The sequence below is a fragment of the Erinaceus europaeus genome, chromosome 2 (assembly GCF_950295315.1).
Source record: "Erinaceus europaeus chromosome 2, mEriEur2.1, whole genome shotgun sequence".
Lineage (NCBI taxonomy): Eukaryota > Metazoa > Chordata > Mammalia > Eulipotyphla > Erinaceidae > Erinaceus > Erinaceus europaeus.
In genome coordinates this window covers 101,617,916-101,632,238 of record NC_080163.1, presented here as the reverse complement: position 1 = coordinate 101,632,238, position 14,323 = coordinate 101,617,916, and positions in this window count along the sequence as shown.

The following is a 14,323-nucleotide window of genomic DNA, read 5'->3' as shown; positions in this document are numbered from 1 at the left end:
TCTAAATGATAGGACTTAGAGAAACTATCTTTAATCAACAGACCAAAAAAGGATTTACTTTTCTTTTTCAACCATTGTTCATCAAATCAAAGAGATTTGATTTAACTTTGATTAAAGCCAGAATAGTTCTTTTCAGGTAACTAGTTTACCTTTTGAAGATTTTTTAAAATCATAAGACAAATTAATAATTAACATCTAGGTGACACATATCAATTCTTTATAAAGTAAATGTAAAATATGAAGTGTTAAAATATGTAAATAGAGGAATATGATATTTAGCTTTGTAAAACTGGCTTATATTTTTATGTGATATAATAATAGGACAAATTAACTAGATTCTAATATATATTCTATGGGAGGCAAACAATACATCTTTGACATGCAGTACTTTTTTTAATGAATTTTAATACACATTTTCTACATTGTTATCACTTTTAGCACTTAAAACATCAAAATAATGGGAGGTGTTGAATTCAACTATCTTTATCTGCATATGCACAATATGAAAATATTGAAATATTCATATAGTACATTCTTTTCACATTCATTCTTAGCTGAAACCTAGCTCAAGCTCCTTTAAAGGGCACACCAGGGGCCAGGCAATAATGGGACTCAGATTCAAGCTTCTGGCATCCATCTGCAGGTTGGGAGTTTCACAAGTGGTGAGTCAATGCTGCACATGTCCTTCTCTCTCTTCCTCTCTAGCCAGCCCCGCCCCTTCCCTCTTCATTTCTCTATCTCTACTGAAAATAATAATTAAAAAAAATGGCTGCAGGAGCAGTGGACTCTCATGCAGACACAGATCCCCCAGAAGTAACCCTAATGATAGTTAAAAAAAGCAGATACTTTCTTGTGAAAACATAATTTTTATTCATATGACATAGACTTACCTATACCTAAAATATTACACATATGCCAGTTATTCTATATCGCTAACTAATGTGTACCTTGTAAAGAATCCTAAATTATTATAAGACCATTTAGTCCCACTGACAGAAAATATCTAAAGCAGATACTTGTACTTCTTGAACTTATTACATTATTCCTCAATTGACAGAAATTTCTCGAAGTAAATCTAATTGTGCATTTTTGTAGAGAAAGTATGTCACTTTACTCTTGCTAACAGTTAAGTCAGATCCCTTGAAGGCTTATTTTCTCTGAAGCAATAGTCTTTTCTGAATAAGCAAACAGTACTTTAGCACAGATGCTCTGCTACAACAACACTTTTGCACTGTAAAAACTTAAATTAACTGAATAGCGGTGATTTAATGTTAGAAATATGGAGTAAGATCAGATAATTAACAAAGTTGTAGAAGAGAGAATCATTTAAATTGAGAATTTATGACTCCATTGGAACGAGAGCTAATAGTTAATTTTGTATTTTGTAGGCTTTGCATCTAATTTTAAGATACTTAAAGACACAGGAGAGTAATAAAGAAAAAAATAGTATCTGTGTACAGTATACAATCTGCATTGGAAAAACATTTACACAAGGAAGTAGTTGTGTCAGCATTTTATGCTATTTGAGGGTGCAGAATTTCTAAATTGTCAAGCACTGTGGACTTTGTGAAAAACTGCAGAAGAAACAAAAGTTCAATGATGGAATTATCTATCTTACAACTATAAACAAGTGGAACAATCTACATGAAACAAATCCTCATTGTTTTTGCTGGCAAAAGCAACACATATCCCTGCAATGAATTGTATAGGTGTCTTGAGATATGTATCCTGATAACAATAGCTTCAAAAGAAGCCCATGACTGACTGACTGAGAAATACAAAAACAAGGACCTCTGTATAAAAGAGTGATTTTTGAAGTACGATTAATTCCAGAGTTCCTGGAACCACTCCTCTTTGTTTGACTTTGTCTGGATAGGCTTTCATCACTCCCTAACTCTTTTAGGTGATTTGTACAAAACACTTCCTTTATTTTACTTTTTAATTGCTGCCTTTGAGTATACCAAATTTATTTAAACCTACTGTCTACTAAGGTCAATATTCTTTAATTCCAACACTTACCATCTATTACTTTGAAGTGCTTGGTGGTTTTATGGATTTATTTTTATTTCACCTTCTATGAGACAAGAAGGATAAAAAGTAGAAGGGATGGCTTTCCAAGTAAATTTCTGTCATATATCCTCCACAACACCCCCTTCTCACCCCACAGAATATAATTGTGTTATAAAGTCTTGGGTTCCTTATATCATAATTATTATTCCTTTCTTATCCATTTTAGAATCAAGTGAAAAACGTTCTTGTATATTCATCATGAATACTTGGTCACTTGTTTCTTTTCTCTTTTTTCTTTTTTAAGAAATATACCTTTAATGTCACTGTAACCAGAATTTTTTCTTCTAATATGTCTACATTTATATTGCAGTAGTTCATTAAAGTCATACTTTAAGTGTTTCCACCTGTTGTCCCTCCAGCAGTCTCTGCTCCAGGAAAAGAGATCTTAACTGGGTCATAGTGGATGAGATTGAATATTCAGATATCATGTTAGCAGTTTATTCTGCAACCTCAACAGATGAAAAGGTTGATTTTCTTACTGTAAAGGCAGAAATTACCACCTTTTTTCTTTTTTAAAATATGTTTATTTATTCATTTTCCTTTTTTGTTTCCCTTGTTGTTTTATTGTTGTAGTTAGTATTGTTGTTATTGATGTCATCATTGTGGGACAGGACAGAGAGAAGTGGAGAGAGGAGGGGAAGACAGAGGGGGAGAGAAAGATAGACACCAGCAGACCTGCTTCACCACCTGTGAAGCAAATCCCCTGCAGATGGGGGGCCGGGGGCTCAAACTGGGATCCTTCCACTGGTCCTTGTGCTTTGCGCCATGTGCGCTTAACCGCTGTGCTACTGCCGGACTCCCAATTACCACTTTTTTTCATGTTGGAGCTGAAATGATAATTGCCACAATTACATTTATGATAATTTTTCATTTACACAGTATAAAATGTGACCATATTTGTAAATATATTATTCTCAATAGCATAGCAGCCAGTCACATTACCTACACATTTAAATATTTCTCAAGACCATCAAGATCAACAGTTACGATCATATAGCTGTATTATACACTGTCTTTAATATTGTTTATATTTCAGTAGTCCATGATGAATGTTGAGAAATAATTTAATTTACACTGTAACCTAAAAACACAAGTCAGTGATTTAATGTAAGAATTAAATTACTGGGACCTGACCATAGCGCCGCAGGTTAAGTGCACATGGCACGAAATGCAAGGTCCAGCTTAAGGATCCAGGTTAGAGTCCCGGGCTCCTCACCTGCATGGGGGTCGCTTCACAGGTGGTGAAGCAGGTCTGCAGGTGTCTATGTTTTTCTCCTCCTCTCTGTCTTCCCCTTCTCTCTTGATTTCTCTCTTTCCTATCCAACAACAACAGCAATAACAGTAACAGGGCAACAAGGGCAAAAATGGGGAAAATGGTCTCCAGGAGCAGTGGATTCATAGTGCAGGCACTGAGCCCCAGCGATAACCTTGAAGACAAAAATAAATAAACAAATAAATGAATACATGCATACATACATTATTGTGGGGGCCAGGTGGTGGCACACCTGGTTGAGCACACATGTTATAGTGTGCAAGGATTGAACCCTGGTCCCCACCTGCAGGGAGAAAGATTTGTGAATGGTGAAGCAGGGTGGCAAGTGTCTCTGTCTCTCTCCCTCTTTATCACCCCTTCCCTCTCAATTTTTGGCTGTCTCCATCAATCAAATACAGATAATTTTTAACAAATCAAAAGAAAATGTCCTTCTAAAATTAATTAATTAATTATTGTGAATAAAAATATATTTATAATTATGTCTTACATCTAGTTCCAAGGATTAAGTCTAGAGTCTTACACATGCATTTGTGAAACATCTTCCTGATCCAACTGTTTCTTTACACCAGATATAGCACTGTCATTCAGTGTTTGTAAACCCCATAACGCCCAACATGCAATTTTTCCCTTTTTTATGATAGAAGGTGAGAAACAAATGGAAAGAAAGGAGGAAAGGGAGAGAATGAGAGAGGGAGAGAGGGAGAGGGAGAGAGGGAGAGAGAGAGAGAGAGAGCTCTATAGCTGGAGTCATCTCCCTGGTATAAGACTAATGTATTATTCAATAACATTCAGAGAGGAAGTTTTCATTTTAATAAAATTATTCAGAACCTTCATCTGAATGGCAAAGAATAACAGTGACTTATATCAGAAAGAGCTAGCAAAGTTGGAAGTGAATTGAATAAAAATATAATTAATAGGGTAAAACATAATTTTATGAATTCTACTTACTGCTGAAAATTGTTGCCTAGTAAAGATTCAGCAATAGATTAAGAAGATATGTGTTGACAAAAAAAATTATGAGGTGACAATAGTTTCAGAAAATAGTGATGATCCTAAATGAAATCAATAAATATTCAAATTAAAATTGAAATAATCTCTGTCTTCCCCTCCTCTCTCCATTTCTCTCTGTCCTATCTAACAATAGCAACATCAATAACAACAAAAATAGAAAGAAAAAAAGGGCAAAAAAAAGGAAAACATATTAATAAATATAAAAGAACAACAATTTAAGCAGATGTATTTATTGTGGAAACTTACTTATATTTAAATATTTAATCATACTATGCATACTTAATAAGATGATATAAAAAGATGTACAAACCTTATGTTGTTTTAAAAAACTGGCAGTGGGAGTCGGGCTGTAGCGCAGCGGGTTAAGCGCAGGTGGCGCAAAGCACAAGGACCGGCATAAGGATCCCTGTTCGAACCCCGGCTCCCCACCTGCAGGGGAGTCGCTTCACAGGTGGTGAAGCAGGTCTGCAGGTGTCTATCTTTCTCTCCCCCTCTCTGTCTTCCCCTCCTCTCTCCGTTTCTCTCTGTCCTATCCAACAACGACGACAACAACAACAATAACTACAACAATAAAACAACAAGGGCAACAAAAGGGAATAAATAAATAAAAATAAAATATAAAAAAAAGAAAGGGCAGATATGTCCTTAAAAAAAAAACTGGCAGTGTTTTTCCAGTATTGTCTTGTCTGATAGCTTAATTATTTGAAAACACCAAAGAATATTTACTAATATAATATATATATATGAATTTTAAATGTTACAGTGAGCCAGAAAAGTACTACCATATAAGCCAATGGACCACAAAAGAGGGCAAGAACAGTTATTCTCAATCTGACAAGATAAACCTTAAAATAAATAAAATTTATAAATAAAGAGATGGACATTACTTAATGCATAGAGGATCAGTCAATCAAAAGTTCTTAACAGTTATTACCATCTATGCACCAAGTGAGAGGCCGTCTAAATATATCAAACATCTGCTGAAAGGGCTATAACAATATATATAAAGCAACACAGTAATAGTAGGGGATTTCAATACTCCTTGGATGTTAGACCAGAAACTACCAAATACTTACAAGAAAATATTGGCAGAAATCTTTCCATCTACATTTTAAAGGAATCGTCAATGAAATCAATCCAATTACAAAAAAAAAAAAAAGTTGAATAATAAACACAAAGCAGAATTTGGACTGGTTCTGGTGTATTGCACCAAAATAAAGGACTCTGAATTAGGGGAAGGGTTCAGGTCCTGGAACATGATGGCAGAGAAGGACCTAGAGGTGGTTTGAATTGTTATGTAGAAAACTGAGAAATATGAACAAAGGTAGATGGCATAATGATTATGCAAAGAGACTCTTATTCCTGAGGCCTTAAAGTCTCAGGTTCATGGTGAATTCACCCTCTTTACCAGTTTTTGGATGGGGCTCAAAGATTTTATGTTAAATGAGGTAAGTCAAAAATGAATGAATATGGGATGATCGCACTCATAGACAGAAGTTGAAAAACAAGATCAGAAGAGAAAACTTTAAGCAGAACTTAGACTGGAGTTGGTGTACCGCACCAGTGTAAAAGACTAGGGGATGGGGGAAGGTTCAGGTCCTGAAACATGATGGCAGAAGAGGACCTAGAGGGGGTTGTATTATGATGTGGAAATGTTGTACATGAACAAATTATTATATTTTACTGTTGACTTTAAAGCATTAATACCCCAATAATTTTTTTAATTTATTTTTTTATTTAAGAAAGGATAAATTAACAAAAGCATAAGATAGGAGGGGTACAACTCCACACAATTCCCACAACCCGATCTCCATATCCCATTCCATCCCCTGATAGCTTTCCCATTCTCTATCCCTCTGGGAGCATGGACCCAGGGTCCTTGTGGGCTGCAGAAGGTGGAAGGTCTGGCTTCTCTAATTGCTTCCCCACTGAACATGGGTGTTGACTGGTCGATCCATACTCCCAGTCTGCCTCTCTCTTCCCCTAGTAGGGTGAGTCTCTGGGGGAGTGGAGCTCCAGTACACATTGGTGGGGTCTTCAGTCCAGGGAAGCCTGGCTGATATCCTGATGGCATCTGGAACCTGGTGGCTGAAAAGAGAGTTAACATACAAAGCCAAACAAATTGTTGAGCAATCATGGACCCACCCCAATAAATTTTTTAAAAATTGTAACAGTGAGTCAGAAAGGTAGCTCACCTAGAAACATACCTGTTTTCCCATGTAAATGAGACAAGTTTAAACTTTGTCCCCATCATACAATAAAGAGAAAGATTTATACCCCTATTGCCTTATAATTTTGTAGATCATTATTAAATCACTAATAAAATTTTAAAATATCAGATACTAGTCTGTTAAATAAAAGTTTTGGTTGCATTTAATTTGAGCTTTGGTTATTTAGACATCAAATAATTTCATTTTTCTTCTTTTTATATAGCTAGTAACATCGTATACAGATAGAAAATAACACTGAAAATAGTATTGAATTTTAAATAATTCTAAAAGCACAACCTCAGTACTGAAAGTTTTTTTTTTAAAAAAAAAGACCTGTATTCAAGCAGCTTTTCTTTTTATTATTGGTAATTTAATAATTGTTTACAGGTTATCAGATAGTGGGGGTATGATTCCATATAGTTCCAAAATGTCCAGCAGAGAAGAAGCTACAGAAGCCAGATCTTCCACCTTCTGCACCCCATAATGATCTTGGGTCCATGCTCCCAGGAAAAGATGGGATACAGAACTCTGATAGTGGCTATTGTGTGGAAGCTTTCCAAAATGGAGACCCCAAATCACATCTGTTATATCTTTCCCTTTTTGTTCTGCTTTATACCTTAGTGCTTTTTCAGACAACAAGTTCCAGCTGCTACCATGATGCCAACCTGACTTCCCTAGGCAGATAACCTCATCAATATGTTCTGGGACCCCACCTCTACAGAGCCCTGCCCTACTATGGAAAGATCAAAAGAGGCTTGGGATATGGATCTGCATGTCAATATCCATGTCAAGTGGAGAAGCAATTACAAAAGCCAGACCTTTCACCTTTTTAACCCCATAATGATCCTGAGTTCATGCTCCCAGAGGGATAAAGAATAGGAAAGCTTTCATTGGAGTGGATGGGATACAGGACTCTGGTAGTGGGAATTGTATGGGATTATACCCCTCCTTCCCTATGGTTTTGTCAAACATTATTAAATAAATTAAAAGAAAAACCAAAACTACACTGCAACCCCACCTCATGCTTGTGAGAATGACTCACATCAGTAGGAAATGGCAGGTATTAGTGAGGGTATAGAGAAAAAGGGACTTTATTATACTGTTGGTGAGAATGCAAACGGGTACAACCCTTTTATAAGACTGTATGGGGAGTCTTTAAACCAATAATAATTAAAGTACCTTATGATCCAGCAATACAACTTTTAGGCATTTATCCAAAGGCCATACACTTTCTCAAAGTAAATATGCACTCCTATATACATAGTTTCAGTGTTCACAATACTAAAGCTGTCTAAATGTCCATTAAGAAATCATTGGCTAAAAAAATTATATGGTCCATGGAATATTACACTTCAGTAATATATATACATACATATATATATAATTGTGTCCTTCTGGACAAAGTGGACCAAATGGAAGTTTATTATTTTTAGTGAAATAAGAGATGAGAGACAGCTATGGGATGGTTTCACTCATATGTGGTACCTAGAAAACTGATATACATGGACTTAAAAGCAGATGAGCTGTCTCTATGCACATGGTCTTATACAAAAGTAAGGCAATAAGATGTTGCTAAGACTTCATAAGAAATATGGTGTTGTGATCTGGGGCCCATAGCTAGCTTACTAGCCTGTGTGACATCTGCATCCCTCTAGATCTGAGCTCACATTCTGTGTCCATGAGTAGGAACATTCCATGCTACCTAAATATTGACCCATCTTCCTCAGGTGTAGCATAGAATATGATGTCCTCTCGCTTCAGAGGATGGAAGATTCTCTACCATTCTTGATCCAGATTGAGGGCAAGGTCCTATCGGGGCCCACAGAGGGATCTATTTGTAGTTCCTCATAGAAATGGCCAATATCAGTGGAGAGAGGGATTTATTCTAGTTCTAGGGCCATCAAGTCTGTTTGGGAGACTCAAGACTCCCTGATTAGGGTCCCAGCTGGTGGAATGGCCTGACAGTGACTAAAGAGTCATCCTTAAAGTATGCCAGTCTTGCCTTTATTCAGCTTTTGCAGTCTTTGCTTTGCTAAGGTTAGCTTTGGAGTGAGTGAGAGAACTGTATACTAGGAAGTAGGCGAGGAGGATATCTAAGTGTAAGTGGACATTATTTCATTATGAACTTGATACTGACTCAGTAAAGACTATTGTGTATTTTTGCTTTCAGGTATATATTTTGCCCTAATTTATAGATAGATGTGAACATATGCTCTATCTTACAGGACCTGGCCTATATCTAGGTTTTGGTATTTTGTTAGGAAGTCAACCTCCTGGAATGGAATTAGAGACTACCATGAAAGGAAAGGTCTCACCCGAGTGATGAGGGTTAAGGGTTGGCAATCCATGCCTCATGTCTCTGTACACAGTCTGAGGTGAAGCGTGCTGAGATGGTACTCATTGCATTGATTATGTTGGGATCAGAGGATGCAATATCATTTGGCCTGACTTGAGAGAAGCATACAGGGAAGTGAGCCCCACCCCAGAGGTTCCAGGATTAGGAGAAACATAGGCTCTATAGAGGAGGCGTGGGAGATTCCTGCTGACTTAGGGTTTAAGAAGACAATAGATAGATACTTCAATACCCATATTGTTTGGCAGTTGGGTTAACTTTGAAAAATCCCTTTGTTAGGATTTGATGTATCATACACACCATATTTTATGTCCTTCGACATTATTTGCATATAGCTATGCCATAGGTTGCTTTTGTTCTCCCTGAACTAAGCTTTTAAGAGAGTCAATATATCACATCAATTCGATGGGGTTTACAGTCAACAATATTTATACCGCTTTCCCATATTACTTTCTTCCCTGATCCAGCTTTCTGGTCTTTTTCCCAGCCATGACATCATCTCCCCAGACAATAACTTGGATCCACCTGCATAACAGATTTCAGGCTCAGGCAAAAAAAAAAAAAACACTAATATAGCTGTAGGCCCTTCGAAATATAACTGAAATATGCCTACTAGCTATGGACAAAATGGAAAAATGGAAGACCCCCCAATACTTCATCTGCACTATTCCAGCCTTTAAGTCCATGATTGTTCAACAGTTTGTTTGGCTTTGTATGTTAACTCTCTTTTCAGTCACCAGGTTCCCAGATGCTAGCAGGATGTGACCAGACTTCCCTGGATAGACAACCCCACCAATGTGCCTTGGAGCTCTGCTTCCCCAGAAGCCTTCCCCACTAGGGAAAGAGATAGACATGTTGGGAGTATTGATCGACCTGTCAAATCCCATGTTCAGTGGGGAAGCAATTACAGAAGCCAGATCTTCAACCTTCTGCATTCCACAATGATCTTGGGTCCATACTCCCAGAGGGTTAAAGAATAGGAAAGGTATCAAGTGAGGGCTTAGTATACGGAGGTCTGGTGGTGGAAACTGTGTGACCTCTTATGCTATGGTTTTGTCAATGTTTCCTTTTTATAAATAAAAAATTTGAAAAATAAAAATAAGAACTATGGTGGTTACCAATGAGAGACCGAGGGCATAGACCTTTGGTGGTAGGTGTGATATAGAACTATACACCATAGCCCTACAATCTTGTAATACACTATTAATAACAAATTAAAACCAATCAGTTGATAAAAAAGAATAAAGAGCATAAATATACACAATTATTTAAAATGGTGAAGGTAATACATTTGACAAATATTTGCTTACACATGACATGACATTATAATGGCTCCACATTAAAAAAAAAAAAAAAAACAACTTTGACCTATTAGGTTAAGCTGCAGGATACAGCTATATAAAATCAGTACCGTTTTTTTTCTCTTTAACAATCATTTTATTGTGGGGAGTGAGTAATGTTTTATAATACAGTTGTGGACACATAGGTAAAACTTTTCACCTCTTCATGAGAGATATCTACAAAACATTCCATATACTAGCTAAGAACAAGCAGAAAATGGTGTCAAGAAAACAATTAGGACCAGTGCAATAGCTCATTTGGATAGTGGACTGTTTTGCCCTCTTCAAGATGCAGGTTTGAGCCCACCCTATACTACTATGAAGGAAACTTTAGTGCCTCTTTGCCTTCATTTTCTTAGCTACAAAACTATTACACAACAGTAACAGAAACCAGAATATATTCAGAAATAAACTTAACTAAGGAAAGACTTATGCACTGAAAACTATTCCTAGAAGAAGCTAAATAAGTCATAAATCAGTAGAAATACTTCCCAACTCGGAGTCGAGCGGTAGCGCAGTGGGTTAAGCACACATGGCACAAAGCACAAGGACCAGCATAAGAATCCTGGTTTGAGCCGCCAGATCCCTACCTGCAGGGGAGTCGTTTCACAGGCGGTGAAGCAGGTCTGCAGGTGTCTGTCTTTCTCTCCTACTCTTTGTCTTACCCTCCTCTCTCTATTTCTCTCTGTCCTATCCAACAATGACAACATCAATAACAACAACAATATTAACTAAAACAATAAAAAAAACAAGGGCAACAAAAGGGAAAATAAATAAATAAAATTTTAAAAAAAGAAATACTTCCCAACTCATGAGAACGCTAAACACAGCAAACATATCAAAACTACCCCAAAAGTCATCAGTACAACACAAATATTATTAATATCAGAATGACATAATCTGCATACATATTAATTGTAAAATGTACATAAAACCCGAAGGACTACTTGATCCTTAAAATGAACAAAGGAAGATTCACACTTACTGATTTCAAGACATGTTATGGAGTTACAGTAATGCAAACATTGTGGTATTGGTAAAAAAAAAAACAAAAAAAACAGTGAACCATATGCCAGTGGGAAAAGGAAGCATAAAGATAAACTTATGTATATAAGTTAATGGTAGAGGGTTAAAGAATAGGATAGCTATTTTGGAGGGGATGGGATACGAGAACTGGTGGTGGGAATTGTGTGGAGTTATACCCTCTGGTTTTGTCAATGCTTCCTTTTTATAAAAAAAAAAAAGACACAGTAATACAAATAAAATACATAAATGTATCAAAGGATACTAAGAGTACAGAAAAGGCAACCTATAGAATGGGTGAAATATTTGTAAACTATATAGTTGGTGGAGAATTAATATACAGATTACACAAAGAGATTCTAAGACTCAGAAATAACAATAAAATGAGCAACTCAATTAAAAAATAGATTAGAGTTTGAATATGAATTTCTCCAAAGAATATATAAAACATCCTAGAAGTCCATGGAAACATAATAATTAGATGCAAACAATGCAGATAAACACTACGATGAGATGCTACAATGGGATAACCATTGTAATGCTTATTATAAAAGGCACATAAAGTTTTGGCAAGAATATGTAAAAATTAGGAACCTTATCACTAGCAATCAAAAGGTAAAAAGACAAAAATGTGCAGCCACACTGGAATCCATATTTCCATAAAACGATTTTTAAGAATTTACTCTTACCCAGCAATACAACTTCTGAATAATACCCAAAATTACTGAAAACACAGATCTGAGAAAACAGTTGTAATTCCATGTCCATTACAACATTTTTCATAGCAGACAAAAGACTATAACCACACATGCATTCACCATAGATAGAATGTGTTATAAACCTACAATAGAATGTTTCATCCTTTAAAAATGATAAAAGTCTTGCCATACTACTACAGGTGTAAACTTTAAAGACACTGTATTAAGTAATACAAATCAGATACAAAATATTTTTTGTTTGAACCTTGTTTAGATTAATCAGATTCACAGAAATTGAAACAAAATGGTGGTGGGGAGTCGGGCAATGATGCACCAAGTTAAACTCAGGGACCCACTCAAGGATCGCTGTTCCAGCCCCAGGTTCCCCACTTTCAGGGGCATCACCTCTCAGGTAGTGAAGCAGATCTGTAAGTGTCTATCTATCTATCTCTCCCTCTCTCTATTTCTTCCTCTCCTCTCAATTTCTCTCTGTCCTAAAAAATAAAATGGAAAAAAAGGACATCAAGAGCAGTGGATTACTAATGAAGTCATAGAGCCCCAACAATAACCCTAAATGCAAACAAAAAAAGAAAAGAACAGAAAAAATGAAAGAGAAGAAAGAAAGAAATAGAATGGTGGCTGGAAGGACTCTAGGGAATAACAACTGGAATGTTATTGCTTGGTGTATATACATGTTATAGTAGGAAAAAATAAAAATTTTCTTTGACTGAAGGTAGTAATTGTTGCACAGGGAAGTAAATGACATAATATCAAAGAACTATATATTTTAAATAGTTAGTTATACATATTACATATTTTATTTTATTATAATAAAATAATAATAATGTAACTCCAGATTTAAGATTACATAATTAAAGTACATAAGAATATTGATGTATACTACATCTAGTGATAGAAAAATAGATTTTAAATTGAGATATTTATACAAAGATTAACAGTAATCTTGGTTTTATTTTAATTGCAGGATTGCTTAGATTCCACATAGAATGTTATAGAGGAAAACAAGAGTAAATGGTATGTCAAGGATATCATCAAAATAAATGTGATGTTTACTTCTATGTAATTATAGTGTTGACTTAAATGTTTTAAAATCATTTTTTCTCCTTTAGATCTTTTTTTTTCCTCTCTAGAGTTCTGTATATGCTCGATGTACTTTCAAAGTATAGCTTCTGTTAAAAGTTCAGGCGAAGGTCATATCAGAGAACATGTTTTGAAATATATATTAGTAGAGAAAAGATGCCCTCTCCACAGGACCTCACCTCACCTCATCCTTACTATTAATTCATTTTAGTGGCCTTTTAATTCTATTCCTAAAATCAGGTCTTTAGCTCAGTTCTCTTTCATATTTATTACATGCAAAAGTTACAAATTTCATTTCCATATTTTTCTATGTTTAAAATAACTAGATGCAAACAATGTCAAAGGACATGAAATATGGTGACAGTGTATACGATACAACAAATCTTGACAAAGGGATTCTTCAAAGTTAACCCAACTGCCAAACAATATGGTTTTTGAAGTATCTATAAATTGTCTTCTTAAATTCTAAATCAACAGGAATCTCCCACGCTTCCTCTATAGAGCCTATGTTTCTCCCAATCCTGGAACCTCTGGGGTGGGGCTCACTTCCCTGTATGCTTCTCTCAAGTCAGGCCAAATGATATTGCATCCTCTGATCCCAACCTAATCAATGCAATGAGTACCATCTCAGCACGCTTCACCTCAGACTGTGTACAGAGACATAACCCTCATCACTCAGGTGAGACCTTTCCTTTCATGGTAGTCTCTAATTCCATTCCAGGAGGTTGACTTCCTAACAAAATACCAAAACCTAGATATAGGCCAGGTCCTGTAAGATAGAGCATATGTTCACATCTATCTATAAATTAGGGCAAAATATATACCTGAAAGCAAAAATACACAATAGTCTTTACTGAGTCAGTATCAAGTTCATAATGAAATAATGTCCACTTACACTTAGATATCCTCCTCATCTACTTCCTAGTACAGTTCTCTCACTCACTCCAAAGCTAACCTTAGCAAAGCAAAGACTGCAAAAGCTGAATAAAGGCAAGACTGGCATACTTTAAGGATGACTCTTTAGTCACTGTCAGGCCATTCCACCAGCTGGGACCCTAATCAGGGAGTCTTGAGTCTCCCAAACAGACTTGATGGCCCTAGAACTAGAATAAATCCCTCTCTCCACTGATATTGGCCATTTCTATGAGGAACTACAAATAGATCCCTCTGTGGGCCCCGATAGGACCTCGCCCTCAATCTGGATCAACAATGGTAGAGAATGTTCCATACTCTGAAGGGAGGAT